Here is a 22,768-nt window from a genome sequence, read left to right on the forward strand (position 1 = left end):
CAAAAACAATCCCCACCAGCTTAACAAGTTACAACTTTAACAAGCGTAGAACACATAATATCAAATGCCAAAAATAAATTAAAAACTAAAAGTATTCCTAGTAACTCTTTCAAAGCCTTCATTGATGATTCTTAACACTAATCATTAATACATCTATTAAGATTTGCTAACAACCATGCAACTAGGCAGTATCTAAAATTAACAATGAAAAATCACTTGACTAAGGAGAGAACTTACAAAAACGTGTATACAATCCTCTCGGAGGAAATCGCCACTTCGATTTTGCAAAAGTGATGCACAGATGAGATTTTGCGAAAGTGATAAAAATATCCTAATTTCTCTAATTCAGTGAAGAGAGAACTTGCAAAAATGAGTATATACAATCCTCTCGGAGGAAATTGCCTCATAGATTTTGCAGAACTGATGACGGATGAGATTTCGTGGAAGTGATAAAAGTAATTACTGCTTCAATTTTCCAATTTTTCTAATTCACCGATGATATAAACCGTGGGAAACATTTTGCCTCAATGTCTTGAGATTATTATTTTTTGAATAATTAAAAATGGGAGGGAATAAAATATATTAGAGGGAATATAATTTTAGTGTTAAAAATATGGGAGGGAATGTTAAATTTTATAAAAAGTTATAAGACAACGCTTATGAATTGTTGTTTAAAAATAATAAAAATTGCAATATTTTAAAAGTGTAACTATATTTGTAAAAAGCGTTGCCAATTATATAATGATATCGCAACACTCATAAAATGTAGTCTATAACATTAAAGAGCATGTTTTACAAGTCTTGCCTAAATTATTGTAGCTTAAAGCTAAAACATAAGGCTATATTTTAAAAGTGTGTCCAAAACTATTTTAGGCAACAGTTTACAAGTGTTGTCCAGATTTAGTGTGGCCTTAGGACCAAAATGTTGTAGTGTAGCTTGAATACTCTGTCAACTATACTCTCCACCTTAGTATAACACATCACCTAAGACTACTAAAAATATTCACATGGGTGCTGAGCACGAGTGCATAAACATACTAACTTATCTGATTATCTGAATGTCTGATAGTTGAATACTGGGCATGTAAGATTGAATTAGCACTTAGTCTGAATAATAGGACGAAAACTGTAGAGTATTATACATATGAGGTAAGAACTGACTGTGTAATAGGAGATAACTGAGCTTGAATTCGTGAAAACTGTATTATTTGAGAATGCAAGACCAAACATATAACATAATTCTAAAATATTTTGTAAACTAAGGTATTGAATACTGATAACTGAATAACTGATAACTATACGCTATGATCAAGAAAACCTAAAATTGAACTGAGTTACTAATCTGATTACTTGTAATACCCCGTACTTTTCTTAACTTAAATTCGTCCTAAGAATGTTAAGGGATAGCTTCCAAACTGAAGAATATTTAATTCGTGAGGAATTCTTTAGATTTAGAATTTAAATTATGTGGGAATTGAATAATCTTTCCATCGATACCAAATTCGGCCAATTCTGACACTCGGTGAAGGAGTTAAGACGTTTTTAAGTTGACAGTGTGCCATATGGGCAGTCACCACGTCGTGGAGATGGTCAAATTCATAATTGTCATTTTCCAGTGGACCTCCATGATATTGGCACATTACGGAGAGGTCTAGTTTCCCATTTGTCAATTTCCAGTAGTCCAAAGCTATAGTAGAGCATCGCGCTGAAGGCCAAAATGGCATTCCTATAAGGCACCACAATGGTGGCGCATTGCGTTGAAGTTACAGGTCCCAATTGTCAAAATCTAGTAGGACAACGTGATAGCTCCCCGTCATGGAGGCCCCCAATTTTCCAATCATAAAATTCCACTAAGCCACCGCGATAGTGGCGCATCGTGGTGGCTCATTAAATCGGGACCCTAGTTACGTTTTTCCATCTTCATTTAGGAGTTCAAAGAAGGTATTTTGGACTTTTTCCAAGCTCAAACACTTGGTCCTCATTATTCAACATTGTCTTTAAAAGAAAAATCCTAAAGCTCCAAAGCTCCTTCTCCAAGAAATCCAAATTCTCCATAGATTCTCCAAGAAAGCTTAAAATTGAGGATTCCCAAGACAAGGTAATTAAGAACCCAACATCAAGAACTCAGTAGGAATCCAAAATTCAAGGTTTCTTCATCTAATCACCCAACAAGGTTTGTGGAGTTTATTTACAAAGATCTTGTATTCTTGTGCCCAAAACTTGTTTAAATTTCAAAGTTATATGATTTTATATGATTTCCAATGAATTTAAAATTAGAGTTCATACCCAATGTTGCCATTTACAAGATTATGAGATTTCAAGTGAATTATAAGTTGAATTGCATGTTTATTTTCATATTTTCATGCTTATTGTAGTAATTTCCAGATTTTAAGATGAATTATTATTGTTTTCATCATCAAGCATGATTATTATGATATTTTGACATGAGTTTGATACATGAGTTTTAAACCCTAAGTTTATAGATTGAGATTTTGAGAAAATGATGCTTTAAGCATCTTATAAGCTGATTATATCAGATTTACAATAAAGTTTTGATCTTTTGATCCTCAGATTAGTTTTGGAATCTACTTTACAGATTTATTACAAATTTCAGAAAGCAAAATAGCTTCATTTACATATTGATTCAGATAAATGAATAACTGGTTTCATAATAAACCCTTATGCAAGTTTTAAAGTAGATTTCCAATGAAATGAGCATAACAAATTAAAAGGAGTAGTATTTAGCACCGAGCTGGGTATAATTCCAAGGTCTCATGCCTTAAAATTACATACCACCGTAGGATTGAGATTAATTACTCATAGTGGGTAGAGTTGTGATCACTTAAACTGAGGTTATACTCCCTGGCAAGAGTATGAAACCTCTCTCCAAAGTGAGGTTTCTTCCTTAGGAGGACGAGATGTTGGATTCCATGTAGCTTGCATGGTTTATGTCGGTTAAGAGAACCTCCTTTCCAGAATAGATTTCCCTAAAAGTTTAACAGCCTAACAACAATAATTTTAAGATAAAGTATTCTCCTTAATAGTAAAAGAAGAACAGAAAAGCTTTTAGAAAACTAAGTGTAAAGGCTCATAAGTTTTACTTAGATTATACCTTACAGAAAAGATAATAGCTACAGATTTCAGCTTTTAGATTTTAGATTTTAGATTTAAGATTCAGTAGCGAGTCATTCCATACTTAGACAGAATTATTTAAAGGAAGAATACAAGTATAACTTTTAGAACTAAATGTTATGGCTCATAAGATTTATAAAGTAGGGTTTGCTTCTTATTGCTACATATTTCAGTATTTCAGATATTCTAGGTTATGTGAGTTATTTACATTTAGCATGCATTATTTTATAAATGATGATTATGAGATGATGTTTTACTTATGTATATCACCCCTATATATGCACTACATCCTCAAAGTACTAATCCACATCTATGTCTATGTGCTACATTATCTCATAATGTAGGTTCAGGTGCTCAGTGTCAGCAGCGTGAGAGTTCGAGCATCTTCATCTACATTTGACAGTTGGTGAGTCCTCATAGTTAGAGGACTTACTCATTCAAATTTTGTAGTTTATCATTTGATGAGATTTAGCACTTCCTTTCAGATAATTTGAGTTAGCTGGGGTTTTTTCCAAGTGACTCTTTAGAATTAGTAGTAGAGGCTTGTCAGACTACTAGTTTTGATGCATATTATTTGATTTTGGTGTTTTAGATATTATGTTAAGATTATTCTAAGATATTTTAGACAGTTTCCGCATTCAGTATGACTTTTATGTCTATATTTTCATTATTATATGATTTATGCTCAATAGTATGCAGATAGGATTAGCTTAAGGCTATTCGTAGTCTTGAGAACTGTGTGACGTCTCGGGATAAGATTTCTAGGAATTACAAACTTAGTATCAGAGCCTAAGGTTTTTAGAGTCCTGAGGAGTTAGACAAGCCGCGTTATATAGAATCTTGGTCATGGGTCTTAAGCGAGCCACATTTATGAACAAGAGGCTACGGAACATTCTTAGGAAATCATCTCTTCATCATTTATTGTGCTTACAGTATTTCTATCTAATTTTAACTCGTGCTTTCAAGTGACAGTTGAAAATGCCTCCTCGTCGAGCTAATGCCCGCAGAAATGATAACCAGCTACCTCAGCCCGCTGATCCTTTGAATGAGAATATATCACATGTAGAGTTTTGAGCTGTCTTTCAGGCGCTAGCCAGAGCTGTGACTAAAAATATTCAGGGCAACAGTCAAGATGCAGTTCCACCTCAATAGTATATGGACTTAGTCGTAGCTAGAATTTGAGATTTTATGAGGATAAACCTGGCAGAGTTCTTTGGGTCGAAGGCAGGTGAGGACCCATAATTTTATCTTGATGAGGTAAAGAAAATCACCCAAATTATGTATATTTCTAAAGAGGAGAGTATGTAATTAGCATCCTATAGGCTGAAGGATATTGCATATAACTAGGTAGTGATATGGAAGAAGAGTAGCGGGGACAACGTAGCTCCCATGACTTGGAAAATATTCCAGGATGTGTTTCTAGATAAGTTCTTCCCACGTGAGATGAGGGAAGCTAAGATAGAAGAAATTATGAACCTGAGGCAGGGCTCAATGACAGTGAATGAGTATTGCCTTAAGTTTAACCAATTGTCTAAGTATACCCCTAATAAGATGGCTGACACTAGGTCAAGCATGAGTAAGTTCATGATTAGAGTGTATAAATTGGTGGTCAAAGAGTGTAGGACTGCCATGCTTTTTGGAGACATAGATATTGATAGATTGACAATGCATGCTTAGCAGATTGAGGTAGAGAAGTTGAAGGGAAGTGAGAGGGGATATAAGAAGGCCAGAACAGGGCAGTTTGATTATGGGCAGAATAGATTTGGAGGAAGAAATCGTTTGCAGTTTCAGAATTATTCATCCATGCTAGTACCATCTTCTGCTAGTGCTCCCACTCTTAGAGGAATACAAGAGTAGTAGGGTAAGTCTTCTATGTCCATATCTCAGAATAGTGTAAGTGGGAGACCTCGTTATCCTCTTGTGCTAAGTATGGTAGGATCATCCAGGGAGTGCTTGGCTGGACAGAAGGGTTGTTTTGTTATGGTAAGCCGGGTCATGGATTTAAATATTGCTTGCATGCTAAGCAAGAAAAATAGAGATGTTTGTCCCCAGAATCAGGCTGCTAGTGCACCAACTCCTTTAGGTCACCTAGTTCCTCCTCAGGATGTATCATCCACTACCGATGACGGCCAACGCCAGAAACGATTCTTTGCTTTACCATCCTTCCAGGAGTAGAAAGATTCACTATATATGGTTACGGGTATGCTTTGTGTCTTTCATCTTGATGTTTATGTGTTGTTAGACCCTGGGTCAAGTTTTCTCTTATGTGACCCCATTAGTTGCAGTAAATTTTGAGATAAGTTTTGAAAAAATCCTTGAGCTTTTCTTGGTTTCTACTCCAGTAGGTGAGTTAGTTGATACAAGGAATAATGGTTGGCTTGATGCCAAGAAAAAGATGGTAGAGGAATAAGGGCAATTAAATCATCTGCTGCACAGTAATATGTATCAGGGAAATAGTATTTTTCTTTTCTAGGCTAAGGAGCGTAGTCTTATAGCAAAATAGATTTATAAAAAGTGTCCTATCACTGTCCTCTATAAAGTTATTTTAGCAGACTTAATAGAGATGGACATGGTTGACTTTGATCTCATTCTTGGTATGGAATAGCTTTATTCCTGTTTTGCCTCTATAGATTATCGTACCCGTATGGTGAAGTTTTAGTTCCCAGATGATCCAGTCTTTAAGTAGTCCGGTAATTTAATGTCTCCAAAAAGCCATTTCATATCTTATCTTAAAGCCAAAAAGTTGATTTTCAAAGGATGTATCTATTATCTCATTTGAGTTAAGGACACTAAGTATGAGAATCCAACAATTCAGTCAGTTAGTGTAGTTAATGAGTTTCCTGATGTTTTTTTCCGAATATCTCCCAGGGGTACCTCCTAATAAAGATATAGAATTCAGAATCGACCTTTTTCCCAATATTCAGCCTCTTTCTATCCCTCCTTATTGTATGGCTCCTGTTGAGCTTAAGGAGTTAAAAGAGAAACTCAAAGATCTACTAGATAAAGGTTTCATAAGGCCTAGTATTTCTCTATGGGGCGCTCTCATCCTATTCATACAAAACCAAGATGGTTCTTTGCGTATGTGCATTGACTATTGCTAGTTGAATAAAGTTACTGTTAAAAACAAATATCCTCTTCCTAGAATTGATGACTTATTTGACCAACTCTAAGGTGGCAATTATTTCTCAAAGATAGACCTTAGATCCAGCTATTATAAGATTAAAGTAAGGGAATACGATATTCCAAAGACAACCTTCAGGACCCATTATGGTCATTTTAAGTTTCTAGTCATGTCCTTCAGACTAACCAATGCCCCAGTAACCTTCATGGACTTGATGAACAAAGTGTTCAAACAGTATTTGGACATATTTGTCATAGTCTTTATCGATGATATTCTTGTCTACTCTCGTAGTGAGGATGATCATGCAGACCATCTTAGAATTTGTTGCAAACTCTTAGAGATCATAAATTGTTCGCCAAATTAAGCAAGTGTGAATTTTGGCCAAGATTAGTAGCCTTTCTCGATCATATTATTTCTACTGATGGCATTAAAGTGGATCCCTAAAAGACAAAAGCCATAAGAAATTGGCCTAGACCTATCTCTCCATCAGACATTAAGAGTTTCTTAGGTTTAGCTGGTTATTACAAATGTTTCATTGAGGGTTTATCGTATACCATGTCTCCTATGTCTAGATTGAGCTAAAAGAAAGTTAAGTTCCAATGGTCAGATTCCTGCGAGAAGAGTTTTCAAGAGTTGAAGACTCAACTCACTTCAGCCCAGTCCTAGCATTACCTGATGGTACGGCTAGTTTTGTGGTGTATTGTGAAGCCTCCAGAGTTGGTTTGGGTTGTGTCTTAATGCAGAGAGGTAAGGCCATAGCCTATGCCTCTAAACAACTTAAGCCACATGAAAAGAATTACCCAACCCATGATCTTAAATTAGCTGCTGTGGTGTTTGCTTTGAAAATCTGGAGGCACTACTTGTATGGTGTGCACGTTGATGTATTCACGGATCACAAAATATTACAGTACGTGTTTACTCATAGGGAGTTGAATCTCTGTCAGAGAAAGTGGTTAGAGTTATTGAAGGATTATGATATGAGTGTGTTGTATCATCCGTGCAAAGCCAATGTAGTGGCAGGCGCCCTTAGTAGATTGTCTATAGGTAGTGTTTCTCATGTGGAAAATGTTAAGAAAGAGTTGGCTCGAGAATTTCACCGTTTGGATAGATTGGGTGTTAGGTTGGTTGACTTAACTGAGGGGAATGTTTGGGTTCAGAGTAGTTCCAAATCTTTCCTAGTTTCGAAAGTGAAGGAGAAGCAAGACATGGATCCTAGTTTCGTCAGACTAAAAGAGTCGGTTAAGGACCAAAAGGTAGAGGTTTACTCCCAAGGGAAGATGGCGTGTTCAGATACCTAAGTAGATTGTGTGTGCCTTGTGTTGATGATTTGAGGCACCGGATCATGGAGGAAGCGCATAGTGCATGTTATTCTATTCATCTAGGTGCTACCAAGATGTAACATGACTTACGAAAAATCTATTGGTGGAGTGGTATGAAGAGAGATATAGTAGAGTTTATAGCCAAGTGTGGAACTTGTCAATAGGTTAAGATAGAGCACCAAAGACCTGGTGGTATATTAAAAGAGTTTGGTATCCCCACTTGGAAGCGGGAAGAGGTGAATATGAATTTTGTGACTGGTTTACCCCATTTGCGTCATCATCATGATTTGATTTGGGTTGTTGTAGACATATTGACTAAGTTAGCATATTTCTTGCTAGTTCACACATACTATAAAGATAAAGATTATGCTATGTTGTATGTACGAGAGATGGTTAGATTGCATAGAGTTCCTTTATCTATCATATCAGATAGGGGTGCTCATTTTACCTCTCAGTTCTAGAGAGCTTTTCAGAAGAGTCTTGGTACCCAAGTTCATCTTAGTTTAGCTTTTCATTAGTAGACAAATGGTCAGGTAGAGAGGACCATCCAGACCTTAGAAGATATGTTGAGAGCTTGTGTTCCTTATTTCAAAGGTAGTTAGGATGAGCATTTACCATTGATTGAGTTTGCCTATAATCATAATTATCATGCTAACATTCAGATGGCTCTATTTGAGGCTCTCTATGGGAGAAGATGTAGATCACCGGTTGGTTGGTTCGAAGTGGGTGAGGCCGCTTTGATTGGGCCAGACATGGTGTTTGAAGTTATGTAGAAAGTTCAATTGATTATAGAGAGATTAAAAGTAACCCAGAGTCATCAGAAATCCTATGCAGACGTAAGAAGAAAAGATCTTGAGTTTGATGTTAATGATCTTGTGTATTTAAAAGTTTCACCCTTGAAAGGGGTGAAGAGATTTGGTAAGAATGGGAAGCTTAGTCCTCGTTACGCAGGTCCCTTCATTATTTTGAGTCATGTTGGAAATGTGGTGTACGAGCTTGAGCTACCAGCAGATTTATCCTTACTTCATCCAGTATTCCATGTGTCCTTTTTGAAGAAGTGCATGGACGATTCAACTGTTGTAGGTCATCTAGAAAATACAGATATTCGGAATAGCCTTTCGTATGAAGAAGTCCCAGTAGAGATTCTTGATCATCAGATCCATAGACTAAGGAACAAAGCAGTTCCCTTGGTCAAAGTTCTATGGCAAAATCATTTCATTGAGGGCGCTACTTGGGAAGCAGAAGCAGACATGCGTACCAGGTATCCTTATCTCTTCTCCACAAACTCAGATTTAGCCGAAGGTAATAGTTTTCCTTTATTCAGTTTTTTCCCATTCTTAGATTCAGCTATACAGTTATTTTCATGAGAATTCATGCACTTATAGATTAGTTCAGTAGCTCATTATGTTTGAGATTCAGACATTCAGTTTATATCAGTTGTGCATGATATCTTATAGCTTTAGATCCCTCAATATTTTCAGCTTAATTAGCCATATTCGAGGATGAATGTTCCCAAGGGGGAGATATTGTAATACCCCATACTCTTGTTAGCTTAAATTCATCCTTAGAATGTTAAGGGATATATTCCAAACTGAAGAATATTTAATTCATGTGAAATTCTTTAGGTTTACACTTTTGATTGTGTCAGAAATTGAATAAGCTTTCTATCGATACAAAATTCGCCCAATTCCGACACTCGGTGAAGGAGTTAAGACGTTTTTAAGTTGATAGTGTGCCACCTGGGAAATCACCGCATCGCGGAGATAGTTATATTCATAATTGTCATTTTTCACTGGACCTCCATGATATTGGCGCATCGCGGAGAGGTTCATTTTATCATTTTTCAATTTTCAGTAGTCCAACACTATAGTGGCGTGTCACGCCGAAGGCCAAAATGGCATTGCTATAAGGTACCACAATGGTGATGCATCACATTGAAGTTCCAGGTCCTAATTGTTAAAATCCAGTGGGACAATGCGATAGCTCTGTATCGTGGAGGCCCCAAATTTCCCAATAGTCAAATTCCAGTGAGCCACCGCGATAGTGGCACGTCATGGTGGCCCATTAAATTGGGACCCCAGTTACATTTTTCCAGCTTCATTTAGGAGTTCAATAAGGTTATTTTGGACTTTTTCCAAGCTCCCAATCTATCCAAAACACAAGATTTTTCATTCTCAAAGAACTTGGAGCTCATTATTCATCATTCTATTCAAAAGAAAAATCCTAAAGCTCCAAAGCTCCTTCTCCAAGAAATCCAAATTCTCTAAGAAAGGTTAAAATTGAGGATTCCTAAGTTAATCAAGAATCCATCATCAAGAACTTAGTAGGAATCCAAAATTCAAGGTTTCTTCATCTAATCATCCAACAAGGTATTTGGGGTTTATGAAAAAGGTTCTTCTTTTTTTTTTGTGCCTAAAACTTATTTAAATTTCAAAGTTATATGATTTTATATGATTTCCCATGAATTTGAAATTAGGTTTCATACCCAATGTTGCCATTTACAAGATGATTTCAAGTGAATTATAAGTTGAATTGCATGCTTATTTTCATATTTTCATGCTTATTACAGTAATTTCTAGATTTTAAGATGAAGTATTATTGTTTTCATTACCAAGCATGATTATTATGATATTTTGACATGAGTTTGATACATGGGTTTTAAGTGCTAAGTTTATATGTTGAGATTTTGAGAAAAATAATTCTTTAAGAATCTTATGAGCTGATTATATCAGATTTATAATAAAGATTTGATATTTTGATCCTCAGATTAGTTTTGGAATCCACTTTACAAATTTATTAAAGATTTTAGAAAGCAAAATAGCTTCATTTATAGATTGATATAGATAAATGCATAACTGGTTTCATAATAAACCCTTATGCGAGTTTTAAAGTGGATTTCCAATGAGATGAGTGTAGCAAATTAAAGGGAGTAGTATTTAGCACCAAGTTGGGTATGATTCCAAGGTTTCATGCCCTAAAACTACATGCCACCATAGGGTTGATATTAAATTCCCATAGTGGCCAGAGTTGTGATCACTTAAGCTGGGGTTATATTCCTTGGCAAGAGTTTGACACCTCTCCCCAAAGTAAAGATTCTTCCTTAGGAGGATGATACGTTGGACTCCATGTAGCTTGCATGGTTTATGTAAGTTAAGAGAACCTCTCTCACAGAACAGTTTTTCCTTAAAAGTTTAAAAGCCTACAACAATGATTTTAAGATAAAGTATTCTCCTTAATAGTAAAAGAAGATCAGAAAAGCTTTTAGAAAATTAAGTGTAAAGGCTCACAAGTTTTACTTAGATTATACCTTATAGAAAAGATAATAGCTATAAATTTCAGATTCAGTAGTGAGTCCTTCTACACTTAGATAGTATGATTTATAGGGAGAATACAAGTATAACTTTTAGAACTAAATGTTATGGCTCAGTAGATTTATAAAGTATGGTTTGCTTCTTATTGCTACATATTTCAGTATTTCAGATATTCTAGGTTATGTGACTTATTTACATTTAGCATGCATTATTTTATAAATGATGATTATGAGATGCTGTTTTACTTATGTATATCACCCCCATATATGCACTGCATCCTCAAAGTACTGATCCACATCTATGTCTATGTGCTACATTATCTCATAATGTAGGTTCAGGTGTTCAGTGTCAACAGCATGAGTAGTTCGAGCATCTCCATCTACATCCGACAGTTGGTGAGTCCTCATAGTTCGGGGACTTAATCATTCAGATTTTGCAGTTTATCAGTTTATGAGATTTAGCACTTCTTTTCAGAAAATTTGAGTTAGCTGGGGGTTTGTCCCAGTGACTCTCTATTATTAGTAGTAGAGGCTTTTCAGACAACTAGTTTTGATGTAGATTATTCAGTTTTGATGTTTAAGATATTATGTTTAGATTATTCTCAGATATTATAGAAAGTTTCCGTATTTACTGTGATTTTTATGTCAATATTTCCATTATTATTAGATTTAGGCTCAATAGTATGCAGATAGGGTTAGCTTAAGGCTACTTGTATTCTTGAGCACTGGACTAAGATTTTAACTAATACTTTAACTAAGACTTAGCTGAGACTGAATGTTGGGTCCTGATAACTCTACCTACTGAGGTCTGATCTGGACTGTATTCTCCCACTATATTCAAGCCTACTCAAATCTCCAAAATGTATTTATCCACTTACACATCAACATGACATTCAAGCCTATCTTCATAGCTACCGTCTCATGTAAAACTAGCATACAATAATCTTGTTTTAACATAAAACATTTACTCTCTCCTTTCTAAGCAACTGCTCATTGCTACATCATTTCATAAAGAGAGTTCACTAAAGGTTAAAATATGATGATTTACATGATGAAATCTAAATTTAGCTGATCATTAGGAGTATAGCATAATTCATGGGAACTAAGCATACTATAAAGCATGACATGAGTACATGAGTCATGAGCTGCATGACCTGATTTTGAAGTTTCTGTATTTATGGAACGTGATTCATAACGCTGAGGGAATTGAAACTCTTTATACTAAGAATTATAAGCGTACATGATTTTTGTTAATGTGCACGAATATGAGCTATAATCATAAAGCTGACATGTAAGGCGTGGGTAGTTATCATGATAGCTGAAGTACAAAACTTTACACTAAGGTAAGGATGGGTTGGGCATCAACCTCTCTCACTTCTTTTCTACATATGCTAAATTTACTACTAAAATCTGAAGGCCTGACTTTCTTAGATATCATAATCGGACAGTTCCTGTATATCCGCCGAGATATGATAAACTGACCTAATTAGGTGGAGACTAGGAAATGTTCTATTAAGGTTTTCGGTCTGACTTTGAGATCGTCTGCTATGTAAGGAGTTGCAAAAGATAGAGAAGCTCCTGGATCTAATAAAACAAAACATGTAAATGGAAGATCAATAACATACCAGTAACCATATCAGGAGAACTTTCCTGATCTTGTCGAAACTGAAGGGCATAAATCATGTTTGGGCATTGCCCACTGGCAGAAGTAGCAGTGGCACCCTACTGGTTCGAGTGATCCGACTAAGCTAAAGGATGGTTGGACAGACCTTGTTAGTGTAAATCCCTTCTCCTCTGGCCATTACTCTACACTCCCGCATCCTGTGGCCTGACTTACTACATCCAAAACATACATCACTGCCAGCTCTACATGCACCTAGATGATTTCTACCATATTCTTCACAAAGCGGATGGGTACGACCACTGCTCATACTACCCTGGGTTTTGGAGCCTGGTGCCGCATCTCGACTGGTATTCCTGAACTTTGGTACTAGTGCACTAGCTGAGGATGGTGTTGGAACTGAAGATTTTGGATGAATCTAGGAACAGTTAGCACCTTCTGACTTAAGCTGAGTGAAATTGAAACTACCTGTTCTAGCTCTGTTGTTCTCTCTCCTTCTTATTAATTTTTTTCTCCTTAATTTGTGAGTGTGGACCATAAGTCTAGATATGTCTATCTCCTTAATAAATATCACAGTTCTTCACTCCTTAACCATACTATCTGATACCCCAGACACGAACTTGCTCATTTTGGACCTACTGTTTACTACTACATGGGGAGCATACCTTGCTAACTGAGTAAACTTATGGGAATACACTTTCACACTCATACTGCCTTGCCTGATATTGATGAACTCTAATACCTTGGCTTCTCTCAGCTCTAAGGGAAAGAATATATATAGAAAAGCTGTAGCAAACTCTTTCCTTTCTATGGGATCTGCGTCTGTGCCCCTTTCTACCTTCTACTGCTTAAATAATGTATGGGCTACATCTTGTACTTGATAGGTAGCTAACTCAGCACTCTCGCTTGAAGTTAATCCCATGATATCTGTGACTTTCTAAATCTGATCGAGAAACTCCTGTGGGTCCTCTTCTGACTGAGATCCTAAGAATAGGGGAGGATTCATTCGGGTGAAGTCACAAATCCTAGATAGAGAAATATTGGCCACTAGGTAGGCCTGAACAACAATTGGCTGTTTATTCTAAGTTTCTACGGAATTAGCTAGAGTAGTGAATACAACTTTGAATTTTGCATGGGAGATATGCCCGTCTAGGGAATCTGCCTGAATGGGCTGAGGTGCTGATTGATTTCCAATTCTTATTCTGTTAGTCTTTTTGGGAGAGATGTTCTGTAATCTGAAGGAAAAAAGATTAGACTAAGAATTTAAATTGAGCTCATGCTCACTCACATGAAATGAATACTGAAAGAAGGGAAACTTTTCCTAAAAACAACTTATAGCCTTCTATCCATAAGTGTGATGCACTACACACCTATGTAAAAGACTCTACATGATGTGACTTTCAGACATTCTAGGACTCTATTGAACCTTAGGCTCTAATACCAAGTTTGTAACACCCCGAGTCTGTACCTCGAATGCTCACGGTGCTCATAATCCCAAAGGACCACAAGCTAACCCATGACTAGTACCTGCTGCAATAACTGAATAATAATATTGTAGTTATGTAGAAATTAGGCAGAAACTTGATATAAGGTTCAAACTAAAAGTACATACTGAATACTAAAAAATGAATACTGATAAATCTATCTGAAATACTTTAGTCTGAAAAGCCTATACTATTTGAACAAGGAGTTGATAGGACAAGTCCCCAACTAACTCCGACTACTGAAATAAACTAAGTACTGAAATACTAAAATAATAAGTCTGTCCTCGAACCATGAGGATTCACCACTAAGTCTGCTGTAATAGATTAGGCTGTTAAGTATGATCGAAAGCCCGTGCATCTGAACCTATGATATAAGACATCATAGAACAAAAGAAAGGTATGCGTCAGTACTTTGAATGTACTAGTATGCTAAGTAAGGTAGGCTGAGATACATGGGTTCATATGCATGAACAATACTAACTGAATGACATGAGTATAACTGAATGAGAGTACATGCATGAACATATAAACTATAACTGAGATCATGATAACATTGGATACTAAGTTCTAAATTACTGATTTAATGATATTTGAGTTTACTGATACTATGTATCTGATAATTGAGTGAATTTATATGACAGTCCTAATTTTAAAGAACTGGTCTGAATTTTGTACTGAGCTAAGTGACTGTATCTGACAGTCCTGGTTCTGTAGAACTGAACTGAGTTCTATACTGAGACTGAAACTGAAACTAAGACTGTAGGAGGTAATCATCTAATCGACATGCCCTAAATCTGAGCTGATAGGGGTCCAATCTGTGACCCCAGTTTGAAGGGTGCTAATACCATGCCACAGGTGCTAACACTGGAAAACCAGAATACCAAGCCTAACTGACTGGTGACACCTGGTCAGAGTCAAGCCTAATCTAACAGGTGACCCCTGGAGGGTAGTCAAGCCTAGTTTTATGGGTGACTCCTCACCCTACACTGACTCTATTGTTCTATAGTACAGGGATCACTACTAAAAACTCTGCCTCTACGGTGGGGAAGCCGTCATCCCTGCATTCGCTAGGTGCTAAATCCTACTCCTAACAAAAGGACATTAAGTTGATTTCTAAAGTGTACTAGGCTGGACTAGACTATTACTGTTCGTGTTAATAGACTGAACTGAACTGAGTTCATTGAGTTCTATTGACTAATAGAATACTACTAAATTCTATTAATGACTGAATTTACTGAGGTCTGAACTGAATACTGAACTGGAATGGACTAATATTGGGTCTACTGAGTTTTTCTTGAGTTTTGTAACTGACTCAGAGTACTACTGATCTCAACACGACTAAGATTATTCTGTAACTGACACTGGCTCTCGGTAAATAGCTAAATTATCGAGTATTAAATACCCCCAAGACTCGATAGCATAAAAAGTAAAGCATCACGTGACCTTGCATAGCATAGAAGTGCACACTTGTTCATAATGCATCTATAGAGGCATTTTATCAAACACTTGAATCACATGAACTAGTATACATGCTAACATAATATAATCTCACTATTGAATTCACATGAACAACTTATCAAACACTTGGAAGACATTGTATATGCATATAGCACTAATCAACACATGAGCATCACAATTTCAAGGCTTTAACATAAATTCACATAGTACTATATACATAGTAATTGTTTTTACATAAATCTTGCACTTAATCATGGAATAGAAACCCAATCAACATTATAATCATGAATACACTTGAATCCAAATCATGGAAATCATGAAATCAATTTACTTAGAGTTTAAAAGAGTTTCTTGGACTTCAAAGGTAGAAGGGACCCTTGGATGAACACTTGACATACCTTGGTACTTGAATTAATGAAGATTGATGGAGTGTTCTTGAAGATGGAGCCTTGAAAGTAGATTTTCTAGGGTTTAGTCTTGAGAGGATTTTAGAGAGAATGAGTGTTTTAGCCCTAAGAATGACTAAATTTCGTGTTTGTGGGGCTGAATAGAAGTGGGATAAAGACCCATTTACCTCTCTAGACGTGGAATTAAAAGAGCAAAAATCGTGCCCAGTGAGGCGCAGAATAATATGCTGCATCGATGGTATCGATGTGATGTCTAATATGACACGTCGAGTTTGCATTGGTTCACCAAAATTGCACTAAAATCTGGGGGAAAATTATCTTTCAACGTGATGGGCGACGGACACGTCGAGATCATGTCAACCCACTGTTTTGGTCATCTGAACGTGGTTCAAACGGGGTCTAAAAAATCTTAAAATCACCGAAGTGACCTACTAATATTTTTGATCATAAATCAACCAAAAAATCAATATTTTAAGGTCATAAGGGTCGTGAAATAGGATTGCCAACTTATGAAGGTAAAATACTTCTAAGTATAAACACTTAGCTGAAATTTCTAAGTTTGGGACCTCTTTTCAAGCTTTAATGGACTTAGTTAAGCTTAGAATTTTGTGGGGTCTTACAAGTTAGTTGTCATTGATAAAATGTTAGGTAATATAATAAGCGCATGCTATCATAATGTAATTGCTATACACTATATTTGTCAATTTACAATTTTTTTTGGTTTAATTTGGTATTTTGTTAATAGTTAACAAACCCTAATGGACCAACCCATTATACAAATAATAGCCCAGTACTATTTGGTTGACCCGGACAAACTAGGGTCCCATTAAAAAACATATAACAGTAGTAGGATTTCCAAAATGGTCCTAGTTTCCTAATCTCTCTCTCTTGCATGCCTCTTTTGAAAATATAACTCTCTTTCTTCAACTATAGCTTCCTTTAACTATTGCTATGGGTAATCAACATGCTACCTCTGTCTATATGGTTTTCTTATAGATTCATCTTATAAAAGTAAGTAGATCCTCCATTCTTCTGTTGTGAAAGTATCTGCTTTATTTATCTTGGATATTGATGTAGCTTCTTCTGTAGCTGAGTTCTCTGGTAGATGGGACCTTGAGAAGCTTTTTGTTCAGCTTAGAGGGATCTATTCAGTTGTGTTAGGATTTTACCTCTGAGTGAGTAGATCTTCTTTTGTCTTTCTGTACTCATTATGGATCTGTTGTTGATATCTAAATCTCTCTTATTTGTGGTCTTTAGATCTAGAAGGGATAAAGATAAAGGATGCTTGGACCATTATAGATTCGGATATCTTCCTTATGCCTAGGTTTGTGAAGCTCCCCTCGACCAATAGACCCTCCCATGATGCTGAGAATTCATTTTGTTGTCTGTAATAGTATAGGCTATGTAGAACATGCTCTCTTTTTGATGTTTCTGTGTTGTATAAATGTGTTGTATGTAAAACAATCAGCCTAAGACTCCCTTTTCCCTTTATCCTCTTAGTTGTGTAATTCTCAAGTAGGGGCACTGCCATTTATCACTATTTAGAATGTTTTTTCCTCTTTTTTTTTATAGTTACTAAAAGCTGGTAACAGTAACTGCTCCTGTGTCTATGGCTAGATCAGCTAACTGATTTTCCTCCTTGTAAATATACTGATATTTGACTTTCTTATCTTGCATGTATTGCTTTATATCCCTAACTATACTTTCAATGTTCCATGGACACTGCCATATTTTAATACCTTTTGCATAATGAGTGAATCCATCTGAATGATTACCTTGTTGAACTGTGTTAGTTTACAATGCTTGGTTGCATGTAGAATAGCATTTTCCTCTGCTTGCATACTGTCTGCATAATGTTGTAGTTATGCTTTAGCATATAGTATATCTCCATTCCTATCTCTTAAACAGAAAGCATATGAGCTTCCTCCTCCTTCACTTCTGAGTGCTCCATCTGTATTATACTTCACCCATTCATCTGCTGGCAACTCCCAAAGTACTGTAGTAGCCTTCATCTTACTTTTAAGCTTAGTAAACTCATGTAAGATTTCTGTCCATTCAATAGAAAACTCAACTGTTGGTTTTCTGACCTTCAAAAGCAACCTCAAATTCCTTGTTATGTTGTAAATGAGCCTTAGTCCAGTAATGTTCTTGTTGTCATGTTTTTTCTTATTTTTTCTCCTCTATAATTCCCATAGAATGATGTTGGGTAATGCATGGAAATATAGTTGCTCTCTCCTTTTCACTTCAGCCTTCCACCATTTAAGCATAGTACCTTTTAGTGTCAAATCTTGAATAGGTATACCTACAAAACAAGAAAAGTAGGACCATGTCCTGTTAGCATAAAAAGATCTTCTAAAGACATAAGCAAGTGTCTTATATGGACCTTGAAGTTCCCATCTTCTAGCATTATTATTCACTGTTATTCTGCTTTTCCATAACCTCCACATAAAGAAGCATATTTTCAACATATTTTTAAAAGTGCCAATGAGAATGGTTTTGTCAATAGGTTTGACTTTTATTAAAATCTTCACATTCCATAATATGGTAATGGAACTTAAATTGGTTTGGTTGGGTTAAATTGTTTTGGAAAGGCCTTGATGTCCATGGTTTTGGTTAATTAAAAATCTTGTAGGGTACATGGGAATCCCCAAAGTATTGGCTAATGACATTGTTTGCAATCTATAGTTGGTATGAAAATACCACTTCATAATGTGTAACGCCCCAGAAAATGGGTCCCGGAGCATCACACGGTGCTTGAGGCTACGAGTAGCCCCAAGTTAACCCTCTGAGCCATTTTCATTCAGTTCAACACAAATCAACGGAGTTTTCATAAATAACCCTCAAATATCAACTGAGTAATCATCATCCAAGAATAAAAGAATTTCAGAAAGATAACAAAATATGACTTATTAGTCAACTCCCAACATCTATACTATTCTGACAAGCCTCTAAGAAAATCAATAAAACCAGCGAGCCATTGAGACATGCCCTAACTGATTCATACTCAGTTATCAAATGTAAACAATTCCGTGAAACCAACATCAGACATCACGTCCTCGGGACATAAGGACTCACCACAATAGAGAATGTAGAACAGCATGCCCAAAGAATCACTGTCGAACCTGGAACTGAGCACCTGAACCTGCATTACGAGAAAATACAGCCCACATCCGAAGATGTGGGTCAGACCATGGAAAGAAACCGAGTATATGGGGGTGTATGCAGTCGTACAAATATCATCATCATAAATATTTATAAGAAATATGCAGGATGTATGAAAGACTCATATAGCCCGAAGAAAATTATCATAATCATGAGAGGATGAAATAAGTACAATAACACATGTGAGTCATCATATAATTTGTCAATCACTTTCAGATCATCAAGAATATCAATTCTCATAATGTAAATATCATTTAAATCTTTCGAAAGAATAACTTTCACAATTCCACTTTCAAATCACTTCACCATTTACCATAGACACAAGGTAACACACACACACTGGGAGATCCTATAACTGACATAAACCATGTGAGCTACATGGAGTCCAATGTACAACCCACGTTGGGGAGAGCCGTCCTATCCTTGCCATCAGAGTAGGGCTATTGATATCAAATCCACACAAACTAGTGATCACTATATAAATCAGCCTTAGGCTCACTCCTATGGGGGCATGTAGTTCTAGGAAAGTAAGGTCGCTTTATACCTCCCACTCGGTGCTAAAGATTTCTCTCAGACTTAGCTCAGATCATTTCAAAGACAATCCACAACAAAACAATTTTAGTAATATATAAATATACATCGGGAGCATCATGCTTCTCATCTATCAAAATCAACCACGTTGTGGATTTCTTTCACACTCTAGTTCAAAACAACTCCATTAAGGCTAAAAGGTCAAATCATTCAAAATATCTCAAATATTCAACATCAATGTGCTTATAATTAACACTTTCTAAAAAAAACACAAATTTTCAATGGGGACTCATAACCCAAATATCAAAATCATGATAAATATTCAAGATTCATGCTTTATATCACCACACATGTAAATTCATCTTTCAAAATCATAAACATCAAGATTTTATAATAATCATCATAAGATATGGGTTCATACTTCAAATTCATAAAAAATCAAATAAAAATCATGCCTTTGTAAAGAAAATTACTTTTGGGCATAAGAACGAAAGGGAGTTCTTGTTGAAAAACTCACATACCTTGAATGATGAAATTTAGATCAATACTCGTTTTTGAGATGTTAATCGTGTCTTTGAATGATGGTTCTTGGAGTTCTTGAACTAGGAACTTGGAATCTTGAATAAATTTGCAGAATTAATGGTGAACTTTGGAGGTTCTTGAAGTTGGATGTAGGAGCTTAGGGTTTTATTTTTGAAAGAATTTGATGAAATATAACATATAATGCTTCTAATAGGCTTTAATATAGGGTTTGGACAGACTTTAGGTGAGGGAGAATGACCAAAATGCCCCTAAGAATTAAAAAATTCTCAAATCTGTCCTTTGTGGACTGTTTTAATAGTTTGAAGTAGATCACCATAACATTTTACTTCAATATCCAATTTGGATGAAACCAATTTCATTATTAAGAGGACTCTCTTATCTTTCCATTGATATATAGTATCTCACCTAGATCATTGTGTACGAGGAGTTATGATTGTTTGAAGTTGGAGAAAAAATACGCCAGGTTTCAGTACTTTTTCCTGGATGTTTTACTGTTGACTGTTATTCACGGTTCGATCGGAATGTTCATAACTTGTCGCTCAGGTGTCCGTTTTGGATGATCCACATATAGTTGGAAAGCTTATTCAATACTCTACGCAATGGTGGGTCATAATCTAAGACATTCTGCACGAAAAATTTATAATTTATTCTAGAAGATAGAACCTAACATGTTTACGTACAAAATTTCAACGAAAAATTTCCCGGGGTATTACATCATCCCCCCCTTGGAAACATTCATCCTCGAATGACGCTAGATATGCCAAGATTAGATAGGGAATAGAGCATACAGATGAAACCATTCTTTAGACTCATCACCACATCGTTTCTCACTCCAAATGCAACATAGAATGCATAAATTTAAGAAACTACAGCTGAACACCTAATAAATGACAGCTGAACTGCTGCAACTTTTATCAAAAGTGCATGATTTAGGAAATAACGGTACCTTTGGCTTGATCGGAGTTCGCAAAAAATAGGTTCGGGTACTTGGATCGCATATCCGCCTCAACTTCCCAAGTTGCACCCTCAATGGATTGGTTTCGCCACAACACCTTGACCAAGGGAACTTCTTTGTTCCTTAGTCTTCAGACACTGAAATCAAGAATCTCATCAAAAGAAAGATTTTCTTGAATGCCAGCTCTCAGAGAGGAATCCACTACCATATCATCGCTAATATGCTTTCTAAGCATGGAGACATGGAATATTGGATGAACAGAGGACAACTCGGAAGGGAACTCAACCTCATAAGCTACCTTACCAACACGGCTAAGAATTTTGTAAGGACCTACATAACGGGGACTAATCTTCCCTTTCTTTCGAATCTCTTCACCCCCCTCATGGGTGAAATTTTCAGATACACTAGGTCGCCAACTTCAAATTCAAGGTCACTCCTTCTAACATCCGCATATGACTTCTGACGACTCTGCGCAGTTTTCAAACTTTCTCTAATCAACTTAACTTTTTCCATAGCCTCAAATACCGAATCAGGACCACTCACAGCCGCTTCACCCACCTCAAACTAACCTATGGGTGATCTACACTTTCTCTCATATAAGGCTTCAAATGAAGCCATGCTAATATTAGAGTGGAAACTGTTATTGTAAGCAAACTCTATCAATGGTAAGTGACCATCCCAACTTTCCTTAAAGTCAAGTGCACAAGCTCTCAACATATCCTCTAAGGTCTAGATGGTCCGCTCAGCCTGACCATCAGTTTGGGGATGAAAAGTAGAACTCAAAAGCACTTGGGTGCCAAAACCCTTCTAAAAAGCTTTCCAAAATTGCAAAGTGAACTGAGTACCCCTATCCGAAATGATAGACAAGGGAACTCCATGCAGTCTGACTAGCTCTCGGATATACAATCTAGTGTAATCCTCAGCAGTATATGAAGTATGAACAGGCAAGAAATGAGCAGACTTAGTCAACCTATCAACCACAACCCAAATGGAATCATGATGGCGTTGGGAAGGAGGTAAACCTATCATGAAGTCCATATTTATCTCTTCCCACTTCCAGGCGGGACTACTAAACTCTTGCATCATACCACCAAGTTTTGGTATTCAACCTTAATCTGTTGGCATGTTGCACACTTAGCTACAAACGCTTCTATATCTTTCTTCATGCCACTCCACCAATAGATTTCCCTCAAGTCTCGGTAAATCTTGGTGGCACCAGGATGAATAGAATATCGTGCCTTGTACACTTCAGCCATAATCCTCTATCTCAGATCATCAACATTTGGGACACACAATCTAGCCTGCAATCTCAACACACCATCTCCCCCTTGGGAGAAAACCTCTACTTTCTGGTCCTTGACTGACTCCTTTAGTCTGAACAAAATAGCATCTAAGTATTGCTTTCCCTTCACTTTCGAAACCAAGGAGGATTTGGAACTAAGGAGGATTTGGAACTACTCTGAACCCCTATACTACCTTCAGCAGAGTCAAACAACCTAACCCTCAATCTAGCCAAACGATGTACATCACGAGCCAACTCTTTCTTACCTTCTACCACATGCAAAACACTACCCATGGACACTCTACTTAAGGCATCCACCACAATATTGGCTTTGGTCGGATGGTACAACACACTCATATCATAGTCCTTTAATAATTCTAACCATCGTCTCTACCTAAGATTCAATTCTCTCTGGGTAAACACATACTGCAGAATCTTATGAT

General features: G+C 36.5%; 1 pseudogene; it reads right to left on the reverse strand.

Annotated features, from left to right (window-relative positions):
- The window catches only part of LOC124898828, a 51,224-nt pseudogene extending 33,360 nt beyond the window's left edge, over positions 1 to 17,864 (reverse strand).
- Positions 17,865 to 22,768: the final 4,904 nt, after the last annotated feature.

This window comes from Capsicum annuum, chromosome 1, assembly GCF_002878395.1.
Source record: "Capsicum annuum cultivar UCD-10X-F1 chromosome 1, UCD10Xv1.1, whole genome shotgun sequence".
Taxonomy (NCBI): domain Eukaryota; kingdom Viridiplantae; phylum Streptophyta; class Magnoliopsida; order Solanales; family Solanaceae; genus Capsicum; species Capsicum annuum.